This window comes from Mus musculus, chromosome 3 (assembly GCF_000001635.26).
Source record: "Mus musculus strain C57BL/6J chromosome 3, GRCm38.p6 C57BL/6J".
Taxonomy (NCBI): Eukaryota; Metazoa; Chordata; class Mammalia; order Rodentia; family Muridae; genus Mus; species Mus musculus.
This window is the reverse complement of record NC_000069.6, coordinates 156,004,729-156,022,070: the sequence shown is the minus strand read 5'-3', so window position 1 is coordinate 156,022,070 and position 17,342 is coordinate 156,004,729. Positions and strand designations below refer to the sequence as shown.

The window sequence follows — 17,342 nt, the reverse complement described above, 5'->3', positions numbered from 1 at the left end:
GTCATAGGAAGCAGATCGAGGGTGGGATATTGGTGTGGGGGAGGGAAGTGGGTATGGTCACAATCAGGTGCTAGAGAGATAGGAGAGAAACCCAGAGGGCCAGGAGAACAAATGGAAATCAACATCTGCAGGGGTGGGCAGAGGGGAGAATCTCTAGGAAGTCCTAGAGATTTGGAATTGGGAAGGCTCCCAGTAGTCAATGATGGTGACCTCAGGGAAGATGCCTAACAGTGGGGACATGGAATCTGAAGAGACCACCTCTTGTAGCCAGGCAGAACCTGCCACCCACCCCTGCCCAGAGGAGGGATAAGGAAACCAACCCACCCACAAAACTTTCAACACAAACTTACACTATTTAAAAATAAAACACAGAGATGGAGCAGAGACCAAAGGAGAGGCCAACCAGTAAGTAGCCCAACTCAAATCCCATCCCATAGACAATAACTAATCCCTGAAATTATTAATGATACTCTGTTATGCTTGCAGACAGGAGCATAACTGTCCTCTGAGAGTATCTACACATCAGCAGACTGAAACAGATGCAGATACCCATAACCAAACATTAGTGGAGGTCAGGGACACTTATGGAAGGAATGAGGAAGAATCAAAGGCCCTGAAGCAGATGGGAACCCCACAGGAAGACCAAAGGAGTCACCAAAACTGTACCCCTGGGAGATCTCAGAATCTGAGCCACCAACCAAAGGACATACAGGGTCTGGAAAGAGGGACCACATATATGGAACAGTCAGGTAGCTCAGTCTTCATGGCTGCCGTATCTGGTCTAAGTGGGAGAGGATATACCTAATCAGGCTGAGTTTTACTGTGCCAGAATAGGGAGATACCCATAGGGGTCTCACCCTTTCAGAAGAGAAGGGGAGAAAGATGGGAAGAAGGAGTCTGTGAGGGAGGGACCAAGAGGGTAAGTAGCTTTGGGGATGTTAATTAATTAATAAAACAACAACAACAACAATAACAACAACAACAAAGAAGGGCTTGCTCTCTGTAGCAAGGTGTTTGACGCTGGCAATGAAACAACAGAAACAGCCAAGGAAGAGCCAGATGTTACAAAGGAAAGAAAACAAAATGAATGTGTCATAACCCAGGCCCTTGTAAAGGAGGAAGTACATCCATCCATCATCCATCACATACATACATGTCTCATGAATTCAGAGTTGAAATCCAAGCCTCATGACCCTTTAGACTGAGCCTGTGAAGGAGCAACATCTCTATAATGCACATGAATGGAAACACACATGTCTGTGTTGGGTCTTCCCACACTGGATTTCATTCCCCTCTGTTTCAAAAGGTAACAGAAAGCAGAGGTAAATGTACGACTGTATTTCATTAAAATTAAGGATTTATCTCTGAAACATTACCAGTCCTTAATGTTTCTGTGACTGTCCGCACTAAATTTTATACAATGGAAAAATTTCCAAAATGGCCACTGTAATGTTAGGGAGCAATGACTCCTTTCTGTATCTGATGTCACTGACATCAACCCTTAGGTTATGAGAAGTGACTGGGCCAGAAGATCACTCTGTATAGGAGGAAGCTGTAGTTTTTTGTTTGTTTATTTGTTGGTTTGTTTTGTCTTGGTAATGAATTGCTTCAGTAATGATTACATTGGTGGCAATCCCATGTTGTTTTAAGAGTAATATTTTAATAATTTTAGCACTAAACGACTAAACAGAAGACACAAAAAATATTTTCAGAGAATAACATTCTCAATATTTTTAGTAAGGGCAGTTTTATTATAAAACATGTCATAAGTATACATATAGAAGGTTAGCTTCCAAAATATCCAGAAAATTAGAGTTTGAAAAGAATTGTTATTGAAACTTGGTTTTAGTGCTTGGAACAAATGTGTGATCTCCACAGTTCACTTTATTTTATACTCCTACATTTTAAAAAAAAAGGTTTGCTTTTATATCCTCATAAAATCTTATCTTCTAAGCTGACTGACTTAATCTGGCTTCATTCTGGTTCCCAATGAATTGCTCTGCCTGGCCCCATACTAACTTTGTCAATATGTTCTAATCTTCTGGCTCCTTTTCATTCTCTGCCTCATTCGGTCTTCACCTGTGTCTAGCTTATTTTCTCTGCAATCCATCTCTCTATAACTTCCCCAGTAAAATTGCCATAAACAAATGCCACACACCACAGACCACACATCCTTCTCTCAAGATGCTCTTCCGTATCCTCTCCTCCTGTGCTATTCTCAAGAGAATTGAGTAGGTATATCAAATCTCTGACTTATTCTGTCAAATCTTTCTCTGATCCATTAATTTATCTGTCATACATTTAGTTGTGACTTACAAACATGGATTTTTCCTTCTACAAACCGAATTTACCTTCCTTATTAGGGATTGAATGTATGTATTAAGGGCACATCTGTATTCCAGCCCAGATCCTACTGTAATCTAGGGTGTGTCTGTATTCAAGCCATATCATACAGACCTAGAAAGTCTTTGGATGTGACTTCTTGGTAGAACAGCCATGTTGCTGGATTAAAATTCCTCTCTATATATTCAAATTCCAAGGAGTATCATCTCTTCCCAACATTTACCTTACCTTTTGGATCCATTAAATCATACCATGCTTTCACACCAGAAACACTTTAACCACTACTACAACGGACTTAAAGTCAGATTGGCCATCTGGCCTCTTCTTTCTAGCCCCATACATTCAGATCAAACAGGCTCCTCAGCTGCCTACCAGGTATATCTATCTCTTACCTCTGTAGCTATGAGTTTGTTTTGCTGTCACGCTAGTTTAGAAAATGCACGTTGAAAGTCTCCTCTAAAGCAGCCACCCACTGATTCAGATCCATGCAGCAGATGCTACAGTTACCAAGATCTTCCTGTTTCTGCTTGTCCAACCATAGGTCATTTTTTTCATGCATGGTGAACCCTAAGACATTATGATAAGATCATTCAAACCTCAATTTTTTTCATGTTACATTATCTGTCTAATTATGAATTAAACTTTATGTAAAACATAATTGCTAGACTGTGGTTTATTGCTTTGATAATTGTCAATGCTTTTAGCTAATTGACCTGAAAACTTTATCTATTGTGATGGATAATATCTGGCTAATTATAAATTAATAGTGTGGGATATTATTTCTTTTAATTTTTTATGTAATCATAAAATATATTACTTGAAAATAATGCAAGTTTTAAAGAACTTTTAAAATTTAGAGATCATTAATGAAAAAGGGTTTATATATAATTTTAATATTTTAATGAATGTATGCAAATATAGTATCTAAATTATGCAGAAATAAAGAAATACTAGCAGTGATTTTAAATGCATGTTCGATTACTCACTTTGCTTGAAGGGACTAATTCCTGCCTGCCCACAATGTGTAAGCCAATGAAAGTTCTATTCGGTTGCTTATTCCTTTGTCAGGAACATATATTTCAGGTCTTATTAATTTCCTGAATCCTTAAGGTAATCTATCTTTTCTTTCTTTTTATAAATTAAGTTTTCTGCTGAAAACTTTCAGATTGGGTGCGATCCACGTGCACATAGCATTCTAACATTTTATTATGGGTATTAGTGACCATCTGGTAATTTCCAAGTATAGACTTTAAACTGATTCAATGAAAATTTAACTGTTGTAGTCTCCTATGTAAAGATATGATTATCAGAAGGATTTTCAGGGTAGCTTTTCCTACATTTCACAGAGGCAAACATTTTTCTGAAACTCAACATTGATTCCACACGTTTCTCATTTGTTTTTGGAGTTTTGTTTTTACTGAGTTTCTCCTCAGTAGCATACTGATAATCAGGTTATTACTGAAGTAGTAATAGAAAGCCCTGTTTGGTTGGCATCCATGTTAGTGAACGTTACATTCTCCAGATCCTTTGGACTGTGAAACCTGCATGCTTAGCCAGTGCAGTGGTAGGCTTTCATAATGTGCAATCCTTTTCATCATTGTGACACAAATGATTTTGAGGCCACTCTCTTCACTCACGTGACATTACAATTCAGAAGGGTGTGTGTCAAATCCTTACAAGAGAGCAATTGCATGCTTGCACTTTTTTTCTACTTATGAGGAGCATTTAACTGGAAAGTAAGAGCCAGCATTACTCTTTGTAGAATCCTCAAACCTCTTTTGTTTGACGTTTAGCCTCCTGGTGCCCTTAGAAGCTTTTCTGCAGCTAACCACCTTCATGCTTAGCTATTAAGTTGCTTCCATGAGAACGCCACAGGAATTTGTAAAAGCATGAATCACTGTGGCTGAGAGTAAACACCCAGCTTGGGGACAGAAGACAGTCGAGTTCTTTTAATACCGAAGTCTCATTTGTCATCTTGCTGAACATTACAGCTGTGAGAAGGTCAGAAGACAATTTGTTACATTTCATTTTTCTCCTTTCAGAATGCGGATCTCAAACATCAAAAACTTTCGTTGCCAGGATTTGAAGAAAAAGCTTTTCCCCACTGAGTCATCTACCACCACCAAATTTTTACAATTAAAGCTAAAGAGAGGAACCCCACCTAGGTGAACTATATTGCTATTCGAACACATTGGTAATGAATATCTCAGAACCAGAGTACCTCCTTACTTTGAATGAATCAGGTAGGTCTAAATCCTTAGAATTTATAGCTACAAAGTGTAAAAACTATGACAAAGAAGCTCTGATGTAACACTTACTCTGAAATTCCAAGCTTTTCACATCAATACTGGTGGTTTTGTTAGCTAAATATTGCAATGATATTGATGATTAACATGAACAAAATATATATTACTTAGTATTTGTTAAGAACATACTTTTACTTTACTTTTAAAATTAAAATCATGACATATTTGATTCAGTTTTAAAAATCATTCTATTTATAAATGCATTTGACTGCTCTTATTCACAATTACAGTAACTTATAGTGTATCTATGAAAAGTTTATTAACAAAGCAAATGATGGTTCTAAGATGTGCATGCCTAAGCTATTATGAAGGTCTGGTATATTTTCTACAGCAGACTCCTATGTAGCCTCTATTGTCCCATGTGTCCTCATTTATAGACAACTTATTTACTGTAAGATGTTAATTATGTGATATTGAATTCATGATCAATTCAAGAGTAAGTCAGACCTGAACTGAAGCTTACCAAGCACATATAAGTCCCAAGCCTTATATAAATTGTCTTTCTCTAGGAACAAGAAATAGGAAGCTGTCTTAGTCAGGGTTTCTATTCCTGCACAAACATGACCAAGAAGCAAGTTGGGGAGGAAAGGGTTTATTCGGCTTACACTTCCATACTGCTGTTCATCACCAAGGAAGTCAGAACTGGAACTCAAGCAGGTCAGAAAGTAGGAGCCGATGCAGAGGCCATGGAGGGATGTTCCTTACTAGCTTGCCTCCCCTGGCTTGCTCAGCCTGCTCTCTTATAGAACCAAAACTACCAGCCCAGAGATGGCACCACCCACAAGGGGCCTTTCCCCCTTGATCACTAATTGAGAAAATGCCTTACAGTTGGATCTCATGGAGGCATTTCCTCAACCGAAGCTCCTTTCTCTGTGATAACTCCAGCTGTGTCAAGTTGACACAAAACTAGCCAGTACAATTGACCCCTTGTCAACTTGACACACAAAAACATCACTAGTAAGCCTCAACCCTTACAATCTTATTCATCCCCAAGATCTAAATAACTTTAAAAGTCCCACAGTCTTTACATATTCTTAAAATTTCAATTTCTTTAAAATATCCATCTCTTTAAAATCCAAAGTCTTTTTACAATTAAAAGTCTCTTAACTGTGGGCTCCACTAAAACAGTTTCTTCCTTCAAGAGGGAAAATATCAGGGCACAGCCACAATCAAAAGCAAAAGTCAATCTCCAACCGTCCAATGTCTGGGATCCAACTCACGATCTTCTGGGCTCCTCCAAGGGCTTGGGTCACTTCTCCAGCCAGGCCCTTTGTAGCACACGCGTCATGCTCTAGGCTCCAGATGCCTGTACTCCACTGCTGCTGCTGCTCTTGGTGGTCATTTCATGGTACTGGCATCTCCAAAACACTGCATGACCCCTTCAGTCCTGGGCCTTCAATTGCAACTGAGGCTGCACCTTCACCAATGGCCTTCCATGGCCTCTCACAGTGCCGAGCCTCAGCTGCTTTGCGTGACCCCTTCATGCCTTCAAAACCAGTACCACCTGGGTGACCCTTACATATTACCAAGTCCCGCTGCAGCAGGAGTACAACCTTGGGCATCTCTGGAACACAGCCTCTTTGTGCTTTCAGAAAACACTTCCCAGAAGATGTCACCTCAATGATGCTGATCTCTTCTTAATCACCGCTAATTTCTTAGCTCCAGCTAACCAGCATCAATAGTCCCAGTAATGCAAAGTTTTTGCTTTGGTAGTTCTGGTATCTTGTTAATCACGGCTGAATCTTCAGCCCCAGCTAACCAGAACCACAGAATCTTCACAATCAAAACAGCAATGGCCCTGAAAAGAGTCTTTAATTTTCCCTCTGAAATTTCACAAACCAGACCTCCATCTTCTGCAGTGTTCTCAACATTATCTTCCAAGAAGCTCCTACACAACATCCGACAGAGCTCTTAACAATGGATGGATCTTCAAGCCCAAAGTTCCAAAGTCCTTCCACAGTCCTCCCCAAAACATGGTCAGGTTGTCACAGGCATACCCCACTATGCTGGTACCAATTTGTCTTAGTCAGGGTTTCTATTCCTGCACAAACATGACCAAGAAGCAAGTTGGGGAGGAAAGGGTTTATTCGGCTTACACTTCCATACTGCTGTTCATCACCAAGGAAGTCAGAACTGGAACTCAAGCAGGTCAGAAAGTAGGAGCCGATGCAGAGGCCATGGAGGGATGTTCCTTACTAGCTTGCCTCCCCTGGCTTGCTCAGCCTGCTCTCTTATAGAACCAAAACTACCAGCCCAGAGATGGCACCACCCACAAGGGGCCTTTCCCCCTTGATCACTAATTGAGAAAATGCCTTACAGTTGGATCTCATGGAGGCATTTCCTCAACTGAAGCTCCTTTCTCTGTGATAACTCCAGCTGTGTCAAGTTGACACAAAACTAGCCAGTACAGAAGCTGTTCAGGTTAGAGGCCCTATCACTCTGATATTTTTAAACATGTTGGGCTGGCTAAAACCTGAGCATGTGAAAACACTTTCTGGAAGCCAGGTACCTGTGTTTCATTTGTGTAACACACTAATACTATGGAAGGTGAGAATCAACTCTGATCAATTCCTCTTGATGCCCACATGTGACATGAAGTCAACTCCCACCCTGCCCTATGCACATACATGCAGACACACACAGTAAGTAAAATAATAATTTTAAGTGTTAGTGTGGAAATCACCAAGGAAGAACACATATGTTAAACAGAATGCAGAATAAAGAGGCCACGTAAAGACTGGATCACATCAGGCAGTTGATGGGGAGGCACATTATATGAGGCTACCCCTGCTGTAAACATGCCTCTGGAATAACACACAGCATTCACTGGGCTATCTCTGCACCTGTCTCCAAAGAGTTCAGAAAAAACCCACAGGGATTTTACTACATTTACATTTTACTACACAGGCACAATTGCAAATGTGGTTGTCCTGGTGACACACTGTGTGAGAGCCAGATGTTCTTGATATTTGATGAGTGAATTCAGACTTGAGTGACAGAAAAGTGGCTACAGCATTTGTCAGATCCTCTCTTAGGATTGTATCTATAGACAAATTCTCCACAGCAACTGCTGATGCGGTGGAACAATAAAGGTACAAGGTGCAATGCCTCTCAGCCAGTTATCTTAAATTCAGACAAATGAATTATATTGTGTCCAAAGATTGTTTTTCCATATTTAAACACAGATATTGACATCTGATAAGTGTTTGAAAGTGACAAAATCTGAATGGGCCTAAACATTCTTAGGCAGGGCAGATAGTCACAATACATTTATCACAGTGTAGTCTTTTTCCCTTTCTCGTGGTCAGAGCTAACTGACACTCAAGAGAGTTATGACTTTCAGTCATTCCAATATCATATCATAAAAAAGCTTTGCTATCAGCATATCTAGGAAGCATGCTTACACTCCATAACCTTATACATACATATTTCTGTTTCTTCTATTGAGTTAATTAAAATGATAAATCAGTGAATTGTTTTTAATCTTTAAAAACTCTGTAAAAATGAGTTTCCAATATTGTCAGATACATCTCCCATCTTGATATTTATTACAGCAATCTGATACATTTTAATGTGTGTTCTATTTAATGGAATTTTTAGGCCATCACTTTACTAAAATTTCATTTGGGCATTACTTATTTCATAACATTATTATTTAGATTTAATGGGCACCTTTGTTATTTCCTTGACTTATGAATGCAAATCATATTTTATTCTAAACCACGTGTCTTTATCCTTGGAATTTTCAAGGGTCATTTTAGATATGCCATGCTAATCTAGATTCTGGACACATTTCTTAATTCTTTTTAATCATGGATTTTGCTTAATTCCAAGAGAGTTCCTGACCTGAGCCAGGTGCACAAAAAAACAGGGTCCTTATCACTGGCATTGTCTGGGCAGATATCACTGCTTCCAGCAGTGTGGCAGATTTATCCACTATGCCACAATTTGGGTCTTATCCAGAAGATGTGTCACTCATAGAAATAATTCAGATAATCCTTCCCATGTATTTGGAGGTTTTATTAAAATTATTAAAGATCATATCACCAGAGAATCTGTGTGGGCAAATGAAGAGTAAAGGTAGGACAGAAAACTCATGCTACTGACTTCTCAAATCTGTTCAGTGCTAGGGATACATGGATGTGTGTGATCTGCATGGACAGCAGACAACACACACACATGCACATCTATAAACATGAACCCCATCTCCTTTCATCTGTACACATATGTGCTCACTTAAACAATCTGTAAACACACTCACGTACACACACACACACACACACGCACGCACGCACACACACACACACACACACACACACACATTCGTTTTGCTAAAAATCTGAGCTAAAGTACCAATGCCAGTGCAAGTGAGTGACAAAAATGCATGGCCTAATGCAAAGTGTCTTGTGGGGTCTCTAGGAACCCTTTCTAATCTCTGCTTGTGACCAGTACAAGTGAGAACCTGGTTAAAATTGTGCAAGCATAGTTACAGCACATGTGACAGTGTAGCTACATATGTCCTTGGGAATTTAAAGAATAAGCAAGGCTCAGTGCTAGGAGGAAACCCATGCATACTCTCAGGGAAAAAGCCCTGCCAATCCAGGGCTTTAGAAAGAGATGAGATGGTTTACTCATAGGGCTATGCGGCAAAAACAGAGCACAACACTGTGAACTGAATAACAAATCTTTCACTTAGTACCCTGTTTCTTCACTTCACCATATATGTGTGTGTGTGTATGTGTGTGTGTGTGTGTGTGTGTTCATCCATTATGTTAAAAATATAAACAAATTAGGACTATAATAAAGGAAATTGAAATAATTAAAAACCCTAACCCTAAACTAAAAATTTTTCATGTCCTAGAATCTCCCCAGATTTAAACTGAGGATGAGGATAGGAGGAAGACTTATAAGCTGAGTAGAAAAAGGGGTTAAATAAATGTACACAGAGTTATTTGTGTTATCAATAAATTATAAGTAATCAACCACTTGGTATGTACAAGTAAGGCCAAGGCATTTCTAGACTACTCAAGGGAACCTTCCAGTATCTTCTAGTTTTGACATTTTGGTAATTCACAATCTATAGACATATGCTTTTGGTCACAAAATCTTTTGTATTCATCTTCAGGGTTGTGTGAATGGCATAAATAATTCAATGTCGTGTTAAAAGTCAAATAGAATGACCACAGGAAAGTTTACTCGCATTGTAGAAATGTTTAAATTTTATAATTAAAGATGCTAGAGACACTCATGTATATATTGTCTATCTCCACACACACTCAAGAAAACGGCAATCCAGTGAATCACTTCTTATTGTTATGACAGGTTTTTAAAGACAGCTCTGAAACTACTTTTACAAAACTTTTATAGTGTATCATACTAAGAAACCATGAGACTCTCCCCACAGCCTTGTACTGCAGATGTGCTATTGTGGGTATTCACTTAGAGATAGGTCTGGGGGAAGGATGAGAATAAGTGAGGTCATTTCAATAGAGGCCCATTTTTGAAATCTTGTGCATCTTCAGTGTGAGTTAAAGGAAAAGGAAAGAGGTGCAGAAGAGAAAGAGGAAGAGAAGAGAGGGAAAGGACAGACTATAGATTCACATATGCACTTCTTGTATTTCAATAGATGCCAGCATAATCCTGTACCTTTGCTGATGTGAGTCTCGGCATTGCATTTTGTGATTTCACATTTGAAGATAATGTGGCAATATGTATCCGGATATATTTATGATTTAGGTTGGTCCAATTCTTTATGTAATAAATCTCCTTAACATTTCATAGCTGTCTTGATCACTGTGCCCTTATCTTCAGTTATCAGATAAGATGAAATATTTATCTGTTAAAGTTTGAACCCCTCATTAATTTTCAGTTGTTGCTTATAAATATTCTTTACAAATATTCAAAACTCAAAACTGAAAGATATTCAATTATTCTTTATAAGTATTAACAAACTAATTTGTATGAAATTCCAGCTGTCCTGTAGATGTATTCTCAAAGTCTCCTCTTTAATAACAGACTGAGATTCTTATCTGTCTCCACTTATCTTGTGTTGTATTTAAAAACTCCAGTCACACAGAGAGACAGATAGATGATATATGGATATATGAGTATGATTCACCCACATAGAGAGACAGATAGATGATATATGGATATATGAGTATGATTCACCCACATAGAGAGATAAATAGATGATATATAGATATATGAGTATGATTCACCCCAGATATACTCTGTGATGAAAGACTAATAATAGGTGCCTTAATATTAATATTAAGACTAATATGAGTGTCTTGGTTGATTGCATTCAAACTCATCTCTCCAATATTTCTTACTTTTGACAACATTTACTTTAATATACTGGTATTGTCATTTCTTATCTCTTTTACTTTTAACAAATGTAATGGCATTATACACATCCCCAACAGAATGGATTCTTGTCATTGATTTTCTTCAGACGTACAGCTTGAAACTCTACTTAGGTGAGATTCCTATTGTTGAGATGCATTCTGGACCTTAGGGGTCTGCAGGTATTCGTCAGCCTCTTCCTGGGGAGCAACAACCTTATTCTTCTCATTCTGGTATCACATTTTAACACTGTGTCCTGCTTGATAGAAAACATTGTCCTTTACTCCCTCTCTTGTTAAGTACTAGTACACAGTTTTTAATGCTGGTAATTTATTGTTTTCCTGTCTTTCGCTCATGAGGCGGAATTGAGATTTAGAAGTCTTGCCCAACTCTAACTCTTTAAAGTGTTTCAGATAGCATTTTTCCTTTCCATAATTTATTTACTTTTTATTCACATTACATCCCAGTTGCACCCCCTTCCTCTTCTCCTCCAAGTCATTCCCTTTCAAGTCCCTTGTCCCACTACTTCTTCCCCTTCTCCTCAGAGAGAAGGAAGAACTCTTGAGTATCACTCTACCTTGGGACATCAAGTCCCAGCAGGACTTAGCATCTGATCTCCCACTGAGAATAAATCAAGAAGTCTATCTAGAGGAAGAGGACCCAATGGAAGGCAACAGGATCATAGATAGACCCCTGCTCCAGTTGTTCGGGAGCCCAAATGAAAATCCAAGATGAACATCTGCTACAAATGTGTGGGGGACCTAGGTCCAGCCCCTGCATGTTCTTTGGTTGGTGGATCAGCTTCTGTGAGCTTCTATGGACCCAGGTTATTTGACTCTGTTAGTCTTCTTGGGGTGTCCTAGCCCCTCTAGCTTGGTCAATTCTATTCCTCTCTCCTCCATTAGACTCCCCAAGCTCCTCCTGATGTGTGGCTATGGGTCTCCCAATCTGTTTCTATTCGCTGCTGGATGAGGCCTCTCAGGAAAGAGTTATGCCAGGTTCTAGTCTGCAGTCATATCACAGTATCACTGATAGTGTCAGAGATTGGATCACTTACATGGTTTGGGTCTCAAGTTGGGCCAGCCATAGTTTGGCCATTTCCTCAGTCTCTGCTTCATCTTTGTCTCTGAACATCTTGTAGGCAGGAAAAATTTGGAGTTGAAGGTTTTGTGGGTTGATGCTTCCCTCCTTTTACTGGAAATCCTGTGCAGCTATAGGAAGTGGCTTCTTCTATATCTCCTGCTGGTAGAAATCTCAGCTAATGTCACCTCCGTATACTCCCCATATCTTCCCCCATCCTAGGCCTATAGCTAGTCCCAAACATGCCCCCACTGACTCCATTATCACGCCCAGCCCTTCCCCACTCAATTTCCCCCCATACCTGTTATGTCTCCCCATGCCCCTCTTCCCCCTCCCACCTAATTTCCTCTCTCCACCAACATATGTGAATATATACCATACATGTCTTTTTTGTCAACTTAACACGAGTTCAAGTCACCCAAGAGGAGGAAATCTTAGTTGAAAAGATGCCTCCATAGGATCCAGGTATATGACATTTTCTTAATTTGTGATTGTTTGGGGAAAGCCCACACCAGTGTGGTTGGTGCGATACCTGGGATAGTTTTCCTGGCTCTATAACAAAGCAGGCTATGGAGCAAGCCAGTAAGCATCACTTTCCATGGCTTCTTCACCAGTTCCTGCCTCCAGGTTCCTGACCTACTTGAGTTTTTGGCTTAACTTCTTCCAGTGATGAACAGTGAGGTGAAGGGTAATCTGAATGAGCCCTGCCTGCATGGCTAACCCCCCCACACACACACACATTGCTTTTGATCATGACTTGTCAGCATAGGTATAGAAACCATAGCTAGGACACAGAACACAGCCCTGTTGTTTCCTACTTCCTTTTCACATAGCTAGTTTTTGTTCTACCATTGTCACCTTTTAATGCCTTGTGCTGTTCTGGGTGATTTCTTTTAATCTCTCCTGCTTCAAAGATATTCAATTTTTAAATGTGTGGATTGAAATAATGTACAGATATTTGGAAATCTTCCACTATTATATGCAGTGCAAATACACACAATGTAAGCATTTCCTTCTAATAATGTAACTTCATATATGTTCAGTGTTCATTCTAAAGTTCTACTTCTTACCAGTTTTCAACTGTTTAATACAGTATGTCCCTGAATGTAAATATGCAGTTCTGAAAGATCTTTTATATACTTTAAAACACTAACATGTGATTGTCAATTTAATTCTATTCAATTAAGAAATAAGTATTTGTGGTCTTTCGAGCATTTTAAAATTATTTTGTGCTTTAACAACTTATTCTGCTCAGGGGATGATAATTACACTATGTAACCATTTGGTCTTTTGTATTTTTCTGTCTGTTTGCTTACAGATAAGAACAATGAAAATCTATAGCTCACATACATTTGCTTGTACATGGCCACTAGAACTGACAAATATTAAAATGCACCTCCATATGTCCAGCACATACTTTATTTATACATAATGAATTCATACACATGCCTGTGATATAAGTCTTCATATTATGATTACATAATATTAGTAAATATGTAGACAGACAGATGATAAGAATAATGTAGATATATGATGCATAAGTAATAAGTTGTAATACAGAGATAATAGATGGTAGATGATACATAGCTAGATACTTGTAAAAATATGTATAGATGTATAGATAACAGATTTAAAAATAGATAATTGAAACATAGACTGATAATAAGATATATAGGTCTTAGAAGATAATTTGATCAAATACTCCAAAACTCATTAAATATTCACATGTTAATAACATGTTCTTCTATGTGAATGTATTATAAAAAACAACAAAGATTCATGGAAAACTACAAGCAACTTAAATGTTTCCATAAGAAAGTTTGGGCATGGGACATTGTGTATTACTACAAACTCATACTATAATTTTGCTTAAATAACATTTACAAAATGGGAAACATTTTTCTAAGTATGCTCTGTCTAGGTGTTCATATTTGTTCTAACAGTGCTATTGAGCTGTTATCTCCACTTTACAGTTAATGAAGTTAAAGCATGAAATATTTAAGAAAATCCTCTTTCCTCACACTAGGATTCTCTGGTGGAGACAGCAATAAGCTCCAGGCAGTCCTGTGGTCCATGAGCTTATGCCATAACTGCATAAATCCACCATGCTATTATTCATTGTTATTAAAATTTTAAGATATTTTATTCTTGAGAATATTTAACATTTCAGGTTATTAAAATAAAAACATTAGACAATATTCAATAGGAATACAGTGTAAATGTCAATGGAGGATTAAATAAAATAAAAACCACTTTCTCTTTTGAATAAATGAGTTATTCAAGGTGATAGAGATATTTATGTTCCTTTAAATTTCTACATTAAAAGTGAAGTACCAAACCAAATTTCTACATTAAAAGTGAAGTACCTCAACCAAAACCACATCTATGGGACTGGAAAGATGGCACCGTGGCTCAGAGTACCGATCTACCAGAGGTCCTGAGTTCAATTTCCAACAACTACATGGTGGCTCAAAACCATCTGTAATGGGATTTGTTGTCATCTTCTGGTGTGTCTGATGACAGTGACAATGTAATCACATATACAAAATAAATGATTTTTTAAAAAAAATAAGAATAAAATCTATATAACCAAATAAGCAGTAATTGACAGTCTGTACCTAAATAGGAATTGTAATGACATAAGTTATTCCAGAACTTTAATATATTAATGAGACTGGAAATATACCGGCTGTTGTTTTGTTTGTTCATATGATCTGGCATTCTACAAAAAGAACTCACTGTAGAAAGCACAGCTTAGGATAAGCATCAGTGAACCTAGATTGTCCATTGAGGTGGCCTGTTTTATTCAAAGCAAAAAATGAATGACTCCCAGACACCTGGAATGCTAGAGTGAAAAATGATCAATTAATCTGGTAATCCTTGGCTCCTCTATTAGGATCCAACCTGCACCCAAATCTCCAATATACTGAACGTGGTCTAGAACCTAATCCTGCAGAAAACAGACCACAGCCTGATGAAAGAGCAGAAGGCATGAATTAAATAATAGCATTTACTGCGGAGTAGGTGAGCATTTCTGCACCCAGGTTTACAGCTTTACTATTAGGACATTATGGACATGAGTTTGCTACAATCTAATTATTACTTTTAAAATTTGGAAATAGTGAAATAATTTCCATGTGATTATAGGAGGTCAGCAATTTGTGTAAAGTGATCATTAAGATGTTGCAGTTAACAGCTCTTATCCCTTAACAGACTATCTCATTTAATATCATTTAATGAGCCACTAAATATATTCAAGGGCTCATTAGAATCATCAAATGCTCTGAAAAACATCCTGTGAAGTATGTGCAGCTGAGATGGCTCAACACAGTTCATAAGGCTCCAAACATGCCACGAGTGTGGCCCAGCCACATCTCATCCACCAGGATGATCTGTGCAGCAAGAGTCTCAACTCCACGTAATGCTGTGGGGAGCAGCCTTTGCCTTTCACACCATGAGTGGACAACGACTGAAGACAGGTGTTCGTTTTCTACTTTAGACTTCCTTGAGTTAGGCGAGATACAAAGAATAATTTTCTGCATTAAAATTAATTTCCGATTTCTCCATTTGAGTCTCAGGTCCATCTGCATTTCCTTGACTGACACATCACCCCAGAAGAGCATGACAGTGCATGTGAAATTCTATCCTTGCCTTCTATGGTTAGAGGCAGGCATCTCTCTCAATCTGAGCCCAGAGGTTATTTCCTCAAAAAGATGTGGCTTGTTTACCAGCTGATCTCTGAGACAGGGGGAAAGAATTCATTTCATGAAGAGAATTTCACCCTTGTTGATTTAGAAATATATGGGCCAAGAAAAAACAAAATGCCATATTCCTTCATCCCTAAAATTATGGTAATAAAATGAAATGCCAATAATATCTATCTCATATGATAAAAGTGCCTCAAACATCCCTAGACAGGAGACATGAGTGAGCAAACCCTTCTCTTTTAGCCAGGGGCCATATGAAGAATTAACACCTGAATATTTTTCTCACAGGTGAGAAATATTAGGGCTTTAGTGATAAAAACTGTGCTGCAGACAGACTTTGTATCCCAGACAGGCTGCATTGTTGGGAATCTGTACTCTTTGAGTCTTAAAATTATTATTTATATCAAAACATTTTCTGGCTGCCTTTGATAAGCGTCATAAGTACAATGAGTTACCTTGCTTTCTTTATAAATCTGACTTTGAATGTTTAAAATAAGTTTTTTGGCTTTTTTTTTTCCAGTCACAATAGACTTGTTTCTACTTGCGGGGCATAATCTAGCCGGCAGCTTCCTGCGGGCTCTGGAGTACCCTGCAGCGTTGCACACAAACACCTTTATTACTGTGCAGCTTCCGACCCCCAGGCGGCTTGTTTACTTCATATTCTCGGCTCTAGGTTGTTCACACCCCAATCCCAGTGGTAGTTATTTAGCTCCGGTGACTTTTGACAATCCACCAATCCAGATCACGTTCCATCTTCAGGTTATAGTGGTAGCAATCCAACTCTCTTCCTATCTCTGTGCCGGGAAAAAAACAAAAACAAAAACAAAAAAGAGAGAGAAAGAATGCCACGGTAGCATTGAGATTTCAGACAATCTGTTCAGCATCTACAAGGCCCTAAATAAATTAGTCTGCTGAACATAGTGGTATGGAAGTTCAGAAGGGATAGATTAGGATTAGAGTTTATTGGTTTTCATCAGAGGTGTGGGTCCGTTTTGGGTTGAAGGAAGACAGCCATACCATGTACGGGATCTGCTTTATGACTTTTATTCTTTTTTTACTATTAGATATTTTCTTCATTTACATTTCAAATGCTATCCCAAAAGTCCCCTAAACCTTCCCCTGCCCTGCTCCCCAACCCACCCACTCATGCTTCCTGGCCCTGGCATTCCCCTGTATTGGGGTCTATGATCTTCCCAAGACCAAGGGGCCTCTCCTTCCATTGATGGCCGACTAGGTCATCCTCTGCTACATATGCACCTAGAAACACATCTCTGGGGGGGGGGGGTACTGGTTAGTTCATATTGTTGTTCCTCCTATAGGATTGCAGACCACTTTAGCTCCTTGGGTACTTTCGCTAGCTCCTTCATTAGGGGCCCTGTGTTCCATCCAATAGATGACTGTGAGCATCCACTTCTGTATTTGCCAGGCACTGCCATAGCTTCACAAGAGATAGCTATATTAGTGTCCTGTCAGCAAAATCATACTGGCATATGTAATAGTGTCTGGGTTTGGTGGTTGTATATCTGATGGATCTCCTGAAGATCCAGCAATACCTCTCCTG

General features: G+C 38.7%; 1 long non-coding RNA gene across 1 annotated transcript in view; it reads right to left on the bottom strand.

Moving 5' to 3' along the window:
* Positions 1–13,478: 13,478 nt before the first annotated feature.
* 9330178D15Rik (RIKEN cDNA 9330178D15 gene) overlaps positions 13,479–17,342 on the bottom strand; it is a 32,239-nt gene continuing 28,375 nt past the window's right edge. Inside the window, exon 5 of the long non-coding RNA NR_040553.1 lies at positions 13,479–16,575. This is a non-coding gene — a long non-coding RNA (RIKEN cDNA 9330178D15 gene). The remainder of the gene's footprint in view (positions 16,576–17,342) is intronic.